At 47.3% G+C, this 13,262-nt stretch overlaps 1 long non-coding RNA gene across 2 annotated transcripts; it reads left to right on the top strand.

Moving 5' to 3' along the window:
• Positions 1-25: 25 nt before the first annotated feature.
• On the top strand, positions 26-1,193 carry LOC108639079. Of its 2 annotated transcripts, none has more exons than XR_001920240.3 (3): positions 26-177; positions 383-499; positions 775-1,193. It is a non-coding gene; the product is annotated as an uncharacterized LOC108639079 (long non-coding RNA). The 2 variants fall into 2 exon arrangements; XR_001920239.3 differs by having other exon boundaries at positions 378-499.
• Positions 1,194-13,262: the final 12,069 nt, after the last annotated feature.

Here is a 13,262-nt window from a genome sequence, read left to right as displayed (position 1 = left end):
GCAAACCATTCCATGATCCTGTATCCTTTCCCAGGCAGCTGCAGGGATGAGGTGCCAGCTGTGCCCTGGCAGGGCTCTCTGCCAGGTGCCAGCCTCCACACCTGCTCCTCTCCATGGACTTGTGACCGGTTTCATCACACCCAGGGCACTGCTTCCATCAGGTGAAGCAGCACACAGGTAAACTGGGCTTCATTCCCTGCTGAGATTCCTGCCGGGCCCTTTGTGCAGTCCCTGGGGCCTGGGGGGACTCACCTCCACCTCCCCTGGCTCGAAAAGGCAGGGCTGTAAAAATCCCTGAGAGTTGTTGGAAAGATTTGATACTTGGTATCAAAGATGAGAATTGGTGAAAAACTCGGTCTTACCAAAATACTTTGCAGTGCAGGACAGAGATGAAGCTTCACCTGTGTCTGTGGATAAACTGCCATGAATGTGGGTGACAACTGAGCAGGAATTCTGTTGGGAGAGTGAAAGGAAAAGGTCCAGCTGGATCCAGCTTCAGGTAAAAATTATAACTTATAGTGCAGCGCCACTGGTATTCTGCAGCAGGGTAATATTTTTGAGATGGTTTAGGGCCTTCTTATGATTTAGCTGTTGGAACCATCAAATTTTGGTTTTGGGTGTGCCACAGGCAAGATATTCATTGTTCTGTGGCTCTGATTCCAACATGAGGGAACTCACTGCATACAGTTAACATCTTAAACCTTTACAAGACATTTAGGACTTGGGGCTGAGGGTGAATTTTATTTTAGCTCTGTTTTAAATTCTCCTTTCCAGGTGTGACCAAAGGTGACCCCTGGGCTGAGGCTGCAGGAAGGTTTGGGCTGGAATTTGTTTTCGTGGAACGGGTGAAGACCTTTGGAAAAGAACTTTTGTCAAGGAAACAAACTGTTTATAAGTATATACTCAAACAAGGAGTTTCTGAGAGTACAGACAGGCTTTTCCCTTTGTTTTCTCAGAAGGAAACAACCCTCTAATTATTTATAGTTGTGTAAAATGCCCCCCTATGAACTGTTGGGGGGAATTTATTCGGAGTTCAAAGTCAAAATTAAGTCTTTAAAACTTGTTGGTTGTCCCTCTGCCCTTTTCATGTGCACGTTGCTGGGGAGTCTGGGAACTAAAAATAAATGGAAATGTTTTGCAGGATAAATATCTTGAGCATCTTATCAAACTGGAAATAAATTTTAAATAACATTTTTGCAGAGTACAGCTTTTTCTTAACAAAAAAAAAAAATCTGGTCACTGGGCAGATCATACTTTTAGGGTATAAAAAAGAAAGTCAAACAGCTTTAAAAATGGATGTGATTGCGTCACTGAAATTTAAGGTTTTTGTTCTCCACGTGCTGACACAGTGGGTGTGGAATCCCTCCTGGAATCCTTACAGGAGTGGAGCAGGAAAAGCTGTCTGAGCCCTGCTTACTGTGCTGGGAGCTGCTCTGTGGCATCCCTGGGAGATTAAAATGTTCTCCATTTCTCTCTGTGCTCTCTGGGTTTTAAGGCTGAAGTACAAAGACAGGAACGTTGTGAGTAATCAGTTGGTGTTGCATTTTTGGACACAGTTCACATGTTCCTCCAAGCTCAGAGTAATTTGTTGTTAATTATGTGAAAAGGAAGTTCTACGCATGGTTTAATATTAAATTAAATATTGAAACAATCTTTAGAGGAACTCTTGAGGCCTGGCTGAGCCCGAGATGTGTTTTCATGTGCTGCTGTGTTTTCATCTCTCAGTTCTTTCCTGATCCAGCTTTAAAAACCGTTTAAATAACAACATTTTGGGCAATCCGTTGATTTCATCCCCAGTTTGTGTTTTGCTGTGGATCATTCACTTGCTTTTGGGTTTGGTTTTTTTTTTTCCCTGTTTGTTTTTTAACAGGAATTCTTTGGTTGTTTTTTCTCGGTTTTTAAACAGGAAGTTATTTCTTGTTTGTTTTATTTCTCGTTTTTATTTCTTGTTTGTTTTGAACAGGAATTGTTTGGGTTTTTTTTTTTTCTGTTGCTGACAGGAATCCTTGGAGGCTTTTTCCCTTGTTTGTTTTCCACAGGACTCCTGCAGCCCCACATCGACCTGGTTCCATATGGAGGCTCCTGGACATTAAGATACTCATCCCATGTGGAATCCTCCTGGATTCTGTGTGTGTAAAACCCCTGGATTGCTGAGCATTTGCTGGAAGGAGCTGCTGGTTGTTTTTTTGTGCCTTATAATACCCCTTTGTGGCTCAGTGGGGTCCTGTTTGTCCCTGCTGCCTCCACACAATACATTCCTTCATGTTTGGGGCAACATCTTCCTCATTCCCTGCTTTGTATGCAAATCTGGGAATGGCACAGGGAAAACTCCCTTCTTGAGCCTTCCCTCTTCTCCCTTCCCTCAGCAGAGCTGGAAGATGGTCAGTGAGGAGAATTCAGACCAGTGTTAATCACTGGGATCCAGGCATTCTGGGGCAAAGGGGCAAAAATGAGCACTGGGAAACAACACAATTTTTTTACAACACCAGTTTGTGCTTTGAGATCCTTAAAATCTGTTTTGAGCAGCATTTCAGGTGGGAAGTTGATGCTCAACCGGGAAATTCGGACAAGAAATGAAGAAAATGGGATTTAAAGCCACGTGTGCAAGGGGAAGGAGCTGCTTGAAGGTAGAAAACGGGGAGAAAAAGAGAGAAATAATTCTGGGATGTCTCAAAAACTACCTTTTTTCCCTCAAAATGGAGTACAGGTGTTAAATCCCTTTTTTTTCACCCTCTGTTAAATATATTTTATATTTCCTTCCAAGACTCGTTAAGATGAGGTTTGAATATTACTTGTTTTGTAACAACATTCAGCATTTTTTTACTGCTGCTGCTTGTCCTGCCTGTGATCAACTTAAACACTTTGATAAAATCTCATTAAAGGCAAAAAAAATTCAGGGATTAGCTCAACTGCTGGATAAATCTTCAGGATAATTTGGGGAAAATTGTGTGTAAAACATGAAAGAGAAGAAAAAAATAGCACAACTTGGGAGTGAAGTGAGCAACTGATGCAGCTTTACTGACTGGTTTGTAGGGAATCAAAAGGAAAGAACTTGTTAGACCTGTGAGAGGGTGGAAAATCAGGTTTTTGGGGGTTTTTTAGGCCCATCATAAATCTGCGAGTGTGTCAACACGGAAGGAGGAAAAGAACTTAGGAGATCCTGGTAAAGTTCCTGAAAAAAGAGGGTAAGCTCAGCAGAATAAAGCCCGGAATCAGAGGTAGGAATGAAAACAGTCAGTTTTTAGGGCAGAATCAGACAGTTACAGACAAATGAAAAGCAGCCGTGTGTTGGTGTGTTTGTGACTGAGGGGGAGAACAGGCGGATACAGGAGCGGTGCCAAAACTCAGGTGTGGAAAGTGAAGTTTATTGCAGGAAGTTCGCAGGGTTGGCTGAGCAGCTGTTCCTGAAGAGGACAAGAGACGCTTGGAAGATGAATTAAACCAGGAAATTTGGGATTCTGTGCCGTTGGGATAGACCCAGAGGTGTTCAGCTGGTTTTCACGGCAGTTTCCCCGAGCAACGCGAAGCGACCGGAACACGACGGCGGGGTTTCCTTTGAGGAATCTGTACCCACCTGTGCTCTTTGCCAGGGAAAACCAAACAGGGTTTGGTTGTGAGTGTTACCCTTTGCAGGTTGGGCTGCAGCAGGAGGAATTCCGAGCTCTGGGACCCCCCGGAGCAGCGGGAATTGCTCCTTGCCCGGCGCGTGCGGCACCGGATGCGGGAGCTTCCAAGTGGGCCAGTCGGAGCGGAGGAGATGAAAGTGAGGACAGTTCTTGGGCAGGGATTTCCAGAGGAATGTGATTCATGGGATAGCTCCTGGGGTAATTAGGGCTGCAGCTGCTGTGGGAACCTCTGCCAGGACTAAAAAAGTCCCTGGTGGCCAGAGGAGCGTCAGGGGAAAGGTGGGAGGAACAGGAGTCACCTCCGGGCACTGCCAGCTCCACCCCGGGCACAGGCACAGATCCTGCTCCCAGGATCCCCTCAGCTGGCCAGGCTGGGAGAATCTTGGAATGCCAGGTGGGTTTGTGTCCTCTGTAAACACCAGTGAATGGCAGGGATGTAAAGGGACTGAGTTACTGGGATAAATCCCACAGAATTCCAACAACAACCCAGCCCTGCAACACAAACACCTTTTATTTGTGCACCTTATTCCACAAGGTTTTGTTTCAGGAATCGTTTCTTTCAGTCCTATAATAAATAGGACTCTTTAACCTCTCTGATAATACTTTGATATTCCTTAATTTTAGGTCACAATTTTCATCTGTTGATATTTATTTCCAATTATGTTGAACGGAGCATTTTAGATTTGATCCAAAATGAGTGAAGAGCTCTTTAAAAATTTTGGGGGAGAAGGGATAAGGAATATTCTGCTTCCTTTTAATATACATTTCTAGTTTAAATCTTTTACTGGGAACTGGGGGCTTGTGAAATACTAACCCCAGAATATTGTTTTCTCTCACTAATGTGCCATCAAACCTCACTTTTTTAGCACTCAGAGTGCAAATTCCACCTCTCGTTGGGTGCAGTGGATTCCTACCCACTGAAATTCAGGCAAAAAGTCCTACACCAATCCTACTATAGGATTAACTTTACTAGAGGAAAGCAGGGTGAAAACTGATTATTTTAAAAATTTTAAATAATTTTTTTAAGTCAATTAAAAAATAGTTCTAAAATGAAGCAGGTTTAAAAAAGCTCAGTTCATGCCAGAGTGTTTTTCCTCAACAACTGGGTCCTCACAATCTCCAAAGTAGGTTAATAAATAGAGTTTAATAATCCTTTAGTTTCTTTGTGGCTTCGTTTTCCTGCTTAACATGAAGGTCCGGGGTGTTGAACATCCAGTATTTTTTTTCCTGAATGCACAAACAACGGGATACGAAATTCCTGTTATATCCAGCACCCTGAGAGAGGATTTTGGCAACGGATTGGTGATGGCAATGTTGGTGGGATCATTCAGAACGTTGGGTAAAGTCTGTGAGATGCAGAACTGGGGGGGGTTTTGTGCCCATTTTAGGTGAGAAGGTTGAGGTGAGTGATGAATTCACCACGTGGGACACCTGGACTGGCCAGGGCTTGGAATTCCTGATGGCAGAGTTGCCTTTCCTGCTCCACCTGAGGGATTTGGTGCTCCTTGGACACTCAGCCTGCAGGTGTGTGGGGTCTCCTGCCAGTTTGCAGCCCAACTGTAAAATGAAGCGTGGCTTTTTTCAAGACATGGAGGAATAAAAAATAAATTGCAAATTGAAGGTAAAATATGTGGGTGCTTGATCAGAGACAGAACGAAGGGAGAAGGAAGGAGGTTGTGTGGCACAGAGGTTTTGATCAAACCCCAATTAATTTGAAAGCAGAGTTCATGGTGCTGTTTCCATGGGTTCTTTCAGCTCCACTTCTGCTCTGGGAGCAAAGAGGAACCAGGAAGCTTGAGCAGAAGCTGCTGGGAAACATCAGCCCTGAGATGTGGCATTTAATTCCCATGTAATTAAATAAATCTCCTGGAAATAACCAGGGAATGCTGCTCCTCCTGTGGTGTCAACAGGGTGTTTTCACTCCCAGGTGGGTTTGGAGCTGCTGGGTGGCAAAAGGAGGAGTTCTGCAGGTGTAATTCCAAAGGTGTAATTCCAGAATGTTCCATGTCTGCTAACAGAGGTGGCTGCAGGAGTGAGGGAGGACTTGGATAAGGAGGGAGGAACAGGGATTTTGGACAAGGGCCTGGAGAGACAGGACAAGGGGAAATGGCTTCCCTCTGCCAGAGGGCAGGGATGGATGGGATATTGGGAAGGAATTCCTGGCTGGGAGGGTGGGGAGGCCCTGGAACAGAATTCCCAGAGAAGCTGTGACTGTCCCACCCCTGGAAGTGTCCAAGGCCAGGTTGGAGCAAGCTGGGCTAGTGGGAGGTGTCCCTGCCCATGGCAGGGGGTGGAATTATGGAATTATATCATCCTTAAGGTCCCTCCCAACCCAACCCATTCCAGGATTCCCTGATCCCTGGACATCCTCTCACCTGAACTACCACAGCATTCCTCACCTCCCCTTTTATTCCTGGTTCCACTGACCCCAAAACCAGTGCCCGCTCTCCAGCTCCAAACATTCCCAGAGCAGCAGCAGCCCGGGCTCTGGCTGTGGGTGCCGTGGCCCTGCTGAACATCAGTTGTGTCCAAGTGCTTTTAACTTGTTGCCCAACAAAACAATGTGTCACAGCAGCACTTTGGCAGCAGCCACGCTTTTCTGGCCCCATCCACTGCACTTTCCAGGGTCTTGTCGGGTGTTCCTGGCTCTGGAATTCTGCATCCCTGGATTTCCCTGTTAATCTTTGGTGCATTTAGTAAACACCCAGCCCGGAGCAGGTTGGATTTGGTTGGTTGTGGGCAGGGATGTCAGCTTAGTTAAACTTGATTTTAAGCAGTGGGATTAAATAATAAGGTCGGATTTTACTGCACACAGGCTTGGACCAGGAAGGGTTTATATTCTGTGGGATTTGCATAAAAGAAAGGTGTTTCTGGCTGTCTTGAACATTATTTTATATAAATCTGTTCCTAAGGGTTTTGGGATTGAAATTTCTTTGTGTCAGTGCCCCGTGATCTCCGTTATTTAATGTTTTGTTATTTACTAAGGTACTGAGATACTGAGGAAATCCCAAAGTTAAATTATTTAAAATTGCCTTGTACAAAAGTTTTCTGTGCCCCTGATGCTTCTTTTTCTTTGGGAACAGAGGCAAAAAACGTTTGGGAATGTCAGGAGTGAGGATCCACAGCACTGAAACAGGAGCAGAAGGGAGCAGAGGGCTGGAAGGATTTATGTGGAGCACCGAGCTCTGTGTCCCCAAAAGAGGTTACCAGGGTAGATGGAATACCTGAGGAAGCACTAATGAGCTCCTCGAATCCCCAGGGAACACCCTGAGGAGGAGCTGCCCAGGAATGCTGAGGATCCAGTCCCTTTCATTGGGAAAAGGTGATGTCACTCAATGCCTCGCCCAGCGGGTTCCTGGGGTGGAGATCCCGGGAGAACTGGTGGGACTGGAAGGCAGGAGTTCCCTTCCAACGTTAAAGTCGACTTGGGCTGCTGAATAAAATGGGATCATTTCCCTAATTTCCCCTCAGATGTTCTGATATCCACACGGGGCCGAAGCTGATCCTCTGCCTGTTTAATAACCTGGAGCTGGGTGAGTTGGGGGGGTTGGGGAGGGATTGAAATCGGGCAAGGAAGAAACTTTGGGATGGTTTTGTTCCTTCTAAAATCGTTTTCTTCCCGGTTTTTGTTATTTTTCCAGCTCCCATTTCTCCGTGAGTGATGGTTTCTCTGGATGTTGCTCAGAAAGCTGCTGTTCCTGCACGGAGCAGAGCAGGGAGAGCTGGTTTGTAATGTCATTTCCTTCAAAAATATTCCCAGTGATGCCTAAAAAGCGGGATGGAAAAGAAATCCTCTTTATCTCTCATTTATTTTGTGGGTTTTTTTAGATTTATTTCCTATTTCTTTGTCTGTGGATCCCCCGTGGAAGGGGGAGAGCTGGCAGCTCAGGAAAGCCTGGCTGGAAAAGGCAGGGATCTGAAGTCTCAAGCACCAGCCCTCTCTCTCCAGGTATTTGAATTAATGAACATAAATAGAAAGCAGATAATTTGGAGCCACCTGTAGCAAAGCAATTTCCTTTGCACGGGGAGTTCTGCTCTCGGATCCTGAGCAGGGGCACCCCCAGGAGAGGAGCCCTCAGCAGCCAGAGGAAGAGCTCAGCAGGCAGGAACAGCCTTTTCCTTTTAACCAACGTGTAGCTGCTGATGGCTGTGACAGGAAAATTCACAACCTGGGAAAAAAAAAAAAATCCCCCAAACCCCTCCCTTTTTAAGTCCTGGCCCCAAAGGAATCTGTTTGGAAATATTTCCTTGGAGCTGCCTGACTTTCCCTTTGGCTCTGTGTGGGTTCCATGGGCTGCTTGTGTTGTCCAGAGGCTTCCAGGGGTTTTGGAATTGCACAAAACTCAGAGACAGGACTTGTGGCAGCAGCATTTCAGTTGGAAGGGATTGGATCACTTGGAATTAACTATTCCAACCCTGCTGCTGAAGCAGGGATGGGTTGTCCAGGACTGTGTCAAGGTTTACAGACCTTGGAGTCCCTTGCAGGGCCTAAAGGGGCTGCAGGAGAGCTGGAGAGGGACTGGGGACAAGGGATGGAGGGACAGGACACAGGGAATGGCTTCCCACTGCCAGAGGGCAGGGTTAGATGGGATATTGGGAAGGAATTCTTGGCTGGGAGGGTGGGGAGGTGCTGGAATGGAATTCCCAGAGAAGCTGTGGCTGCCCCTGGATCCCTGGAAGTATCCAAGGCCAGGCTGGAGCAACCTGGGATAATAAAAAGTGTCCCTGCCCGTGGCAGGGGGTGGGATGGGATGGGACGGGATGACCTCCAACCCAAACTATCCCATGACCCAGGTTTTGACTTCCCACAGTGGCTCCCAAGGCTCCCTTTCAGGAGAGGATGTTTTATCCGACACTTTTCCCACCCTCCTCAACCACCATGGGGTGACCGGGGGGGTCCAAACTCCGGGAATGTTTTAAGCCAGATATTTTTGAGGAGAAATGACCCCCAGGACACCTGCAGGGCTGCAGCATCCTTTGGGAATGTGGGACCAAAGTGTCCTTCGGGAAAACCTTGGCTTGGCAGCCCTGCCAGGTACTGGGTGTCTCTGTCCCCTCTCCTGTCACAGTCATGGAACCTTAATTCCATTCTTCCACTTCTTCCCTCAGTTTTGGCCAAAGCAGGCTCTCCAAGAGTGCAGTTTGTACAATTCCCAGGATTTTGGAGGAGATACCCCCGTGGGGGGGAATTCCTGCCTGCCTCTGAACTCCCCGTGTCCCGGACAAACCCAGAACCCCCAAATATCCGTCGTTTCCTGACAAATCCCTGTGTTCATCAGCACCAATCCCTGGGTGACACCCAACCCGGGGAGAGCTGCAGGGAATTCCAAGTGCAGGCAAATCTTGGAGCCCTGGAAGCGTTCCCTGGGCCTTGGTGGCATCTCCCTGTTCCTGTGAGCTCGGATTTCCCCATTTGGAGCCGAGATCTGCGAGGGGCTCATCTGAACCTGCTCTTTACTCGCACTTGGAAAATGTCAGGCATGTGTTTGTCAAACGTGGAGCTGCTTCAGGCACAATTATGGATTCCTTTCAGCCTGGGAGTGAAGTGATTTCAGGAACTGGAGCAGGGAGTGTGTGCTGATATAATTACCCTGAGAGGCACCAGCTCTGGGAATTGCCTCTGTTTGTTTCCAAACAGCCGTGGTTGTTTGTGTGGGTACGGGATGTGTGTGTGGAGAAACCCTTTTGCTAATAACGTCTGGAGATGGGATGTGTTCCAGAAATCCCGGGATCCTGGAGTGGTTTGGGCTGGGAGGGACCTTAAAGATCATCCCTGCCATGGACAGGGACACCTTCCCATAGCCCAGGTTGCTCCAGCCTGGCCTTGGACACTTCCAGGGATCCAGGGGCAGCCACAGCTTCTCTGGGAATTCTATTCCAGCACCTCCCCACCCTCCCAGCCAGGAATTCCTTCTCAATATCCCATCTAACCCTGCCCTCTGGCAGTGGGAAGCCATTCCCTGTGTCCTGTCCCTCTCCAGCCCTGGCAGAGGCTCCAGGACTCCCCCTGTCCATTCCCTGAGCTCCCTGCTCTCCCCATGCAGAGGGAACAGGACAACCTGGCATTCCCAGAAGCAAATATCCAAGTCAGCCTGTTCCTCCTGCTTTCCCATTCCACAGACCCTGCACCAGCTCCCTGCACCCTTGGCAATTGTGCTCTGCTCCTGCAGCCCCGTGACGGTGTCAGCCCCGACCCAGCCCCGGCTGGGACTGGGTTTAAAGGGATGAGCCACCTTTGAGCTGGGCTTGCACTGGGCTGGGAGGTTGTTCAGAGCCCAAACTGCCAATTCTCTCAAAACCAGGGAATTTAGTTGGAGGGGAATGCAGTAAAAACTCCAGTCTTTTGTCTGGGGTGGAGCCGCCTCAGCTCCGAGAGCTCTGCTGGGGGAGGAACTTTTTGGGATTGAGGACTCACTGGTCTGGGGTGGGATTGAGTTGTCACTGATTTGTTTGGCACCAAGTTATCCCTGATTTCCTCTAGGAGCAAATTATCACTGATTTTATTTAGGATCAAATTATTACTGATTTTATTTAGGATCAAGTTCTCACTGATTTAATTTAGGATCAAGTTATCACTAATTTATTTCATATTGACTTCTCACTGATTTGAACTGAGATCCAGTTCTCTCTGATTTGGATTGGGACTGGGTTGTCACTGGTTTGGATTGAGACCAAGTTCCCACTGATTTGGTTTAGGACTAAGTTATCAGTGACTTTATTTAGGATCGAGTTCTTCACTGATTTTGTTTGGAATGAACTCACTGATTTGAACTGGGATCAGATTCTCACTGATTTGGTTTAGAACCAAGTTCTCACTTATTTGGATTGGGATTGAGCTCTCACTGATTTAGTTTAGGGACAAAACTGGAATGGGCAGAAATGTTTCGGTAAAAATTTCATATCAAAGCATCTGTTTGAGGGTTTTTTGTTGTTGTTTGGGTTTTTTATTGTTTTGGTTTGGTTTGGGTTTTGTTTTTTTTTTTAATTATATGTTTAATGTTTGAGGGGTAAAAAAGGTAAAATCTTGAGAATTTTTTTCTTTTTTCCCCTTTCCTCTCTTTCCCTTTTCTTCTTTTTCCCCGGGGAAAAGACAGCCTGTTCTGGTTTGCCTTTCCCACCTCATTTTACACTTTTCCTCCTAATTCAGGTGATTTTTGCTTTTAAAACCAAACCAGAAAGATCCTGCAACAGAAATCCCGTTTTCACACGTGCCTTTCCACTGATTTTTGTGGGACTATCACATCCATAACCAGCTACAGAGCGTGAAATCACAGCTCTAACAATATATTTAAAATGTCCTGTCAAATTGTGGATAACAAATTCTGGATATCGCAAATTTGGTTATAATTTGGGGGGGGAGGGAAAAAGCAATTTCCCCCTGGGATTTCCTTTTGAAAGGGCCTAAAATAACCTCCTCCTCTGCCAAGATTTCCCTCCTTCCCTGCACAAGCAGTGCTGGTGCTGCTGTAATTAAATATTTACAGTATTTCTGTATCTGGTGGCTGGGCAGGAACTGGGAAGTGCTGATTCCAACAGCTCCGTGACCTTGTGGGGTGACCCCCTTCTCCCTTTGGCTGCTCTCCCTCTCCCTCTCATCCCCAAAGCCCTCCTGGCTTTCCCAAAATCCCTCTGACAGGTGGCACTGTCTCTCCCCGCGGCTCCCAGGGGAGCAGCTCCCCCCTCGCTCACTTCACTGCGCTTTTCCCTCTCCGTGCAAACCTTCCTTTCCTCCTTTTCCCTCCCAATATTCCCTCCGACCTCTTTCATTCCTATTTTTCTCCGTGGAACGGTTCCCTCGGTCTTTTGGCGCTACGGGGCTGAAAGGAGATTTAAAAAAAAAAAAAAGCCCTTTTAACCAAATTTGTGCCTCCCTCTGGAGGATTCCTTCCCAAGGCCAGGAATAGCTCTGGTGGGAGCAGCTCCGCGCCTGCACAGCCGGGATTCGCTGCGGATTTCCAGCCCTCCCCGTGCCCGCAGCCTGGGCTTTGGGCTTTATTTTTCCCCCTGCTTTTCCCCCTAATGTCTCCTGGATCTTCTTCCTGCTGTCTTTTCAATATAAAGGCTCCCAGGCCGTTTTTCCTGAGGCAGCAGGAGCCCCGGGAGCGGCCGAGCCAGGGATGTGCTCCCTCCCCGGGATGAATCCCGGGAGCCCGGTGGGCAGGAATCCTCCCGTGGGCGCCTCTGGGCTGCCCCTCTCCCGCGGCAAAGGGGACATTTTCGGGGCTGGTTTTCACAGTGACATATTTTTGCCCCTCCACGGAATTTTTCCTTGTGTTTCCATCCCATGGAAAAGGCTCTGGGAGGTGGGAAGAGGCCCCGGGGAAAGGGGGGATGTCTTTCCCGGAGCATCCAAACGTGATCCTGGGAGTCTGTGCTCAGAAAACTGTCCCAGGTCGTGTTTAAACACCAGGGAATTCATTCCCAGTGTTTCAGACCCGTTATCTCACGTAACCATTTCACTCCCAGCATCCATTTAACCATTCCTGGTGGGATCTCTTCTTTAACTGGGAGAATCCACTTCCCAGCGGGAGGTTCCTCCAGGATCCTGCTCAGCCAGAGGCCCCTGGATGAGGAGCCAAAGCTGGAATTGCTGCCTCAAATCACCCTCAGGTGGGTCCAGGCTGCAGCCACCTCTAATCCAACCTTTTATTTCCTAAAGGAAAAGTTGAGCAGGACAGTCCCTTTAAAAGGCAGGATAATGATGGGAAAAAGCTTTGGATCCTTTAACAGACTTTGAGGGAAGAGAAAAGGAAATCATGAGGTGACCAGCTCTGGCTCCATTAATTCCTGGGATGAGGGATCAGCTGTGGGAGGTTCCCAAGAGATTCCCAGTATGGAAAGACTTGGATGAATTCCATTGAAAAACTTACCAGTGGAACCTTTAATAAAGACACTTCTTTATTCCTGTTTATCCACTGATAAAAGAACATCATGTAGGGCCACCTATGAGGCTTTTAGGCCTGAAGGCACATTCATTCCTATTCCAAAATATGGAATTTTGGACACATATTCCTTGCATTCCAGCTTGCAGACCGAGGAGAGATTTCAAATGTACCTGCTCTCATTTTTTTCCCCACGAGGAAAAGGTGGGAAGGCAAAGTGTAAATGAAATATTCTGTCAAAAACGTTCACTTGCAAGTTGGATTTTGATGTTTTTCAGCTCGAAAAAGCCCGTTTTCTCCCCCACATGGTGCTCGTGGAGCAGGAAATTTATGAGTTGTGAGTATTGAAAAGAATATATTCACAAATCATGGGATGCTGGAATGGTTTGGGTGGGAAGGGGGCCTTAAAATTCATCTCATTCCACCTCCTTGCATGGGCAGGGACATTTCCACTATCCCAGGTTGCTCCCAGCCCTGTCCAGCCTGGCTTTGGACACTTCTTCCTACTGGGATTCTTTCCTTGGACTGGTTCTGTTGCCTCTTTACTCAAAATAGGAGCTTTGAGTTGGGATTTTCCAGGCCTTCCAAGCAAAATGCTTTGACAAATTTCCCTCCTTCCACCCCAGGGGTTTTTTTTAGGAGTTTGCCTAAATTTGAGCCTCCCAAATTCCACGTGATGATGATGAATCTCCTTGTTCCCAGGAGCTGCAAGGCCTGATGTGGTTGGAGTTGGGGTTTGTGTTTGGCAGATGAT

This window comes from Manacus vitellinus, unplaced genomic scaffold (assembly GCF_001715985.3).
Source record: "Manacus vitellinus isolate BGI_N305 unplaced genomic scaffold, ASM171598v3 scaffold_16_pilon, whole genome shotgun sequence".
NCBI classification, from domain to species: domain Eukaryota; kingdom Metazoa; phylum Chordata; class Aves; order Passeriformes; family Pipridae; genus Manacus; species Manacus vitellinus.
This window is presented reverse-complemented; position numbering and strand designations above follow the sequence as displayed.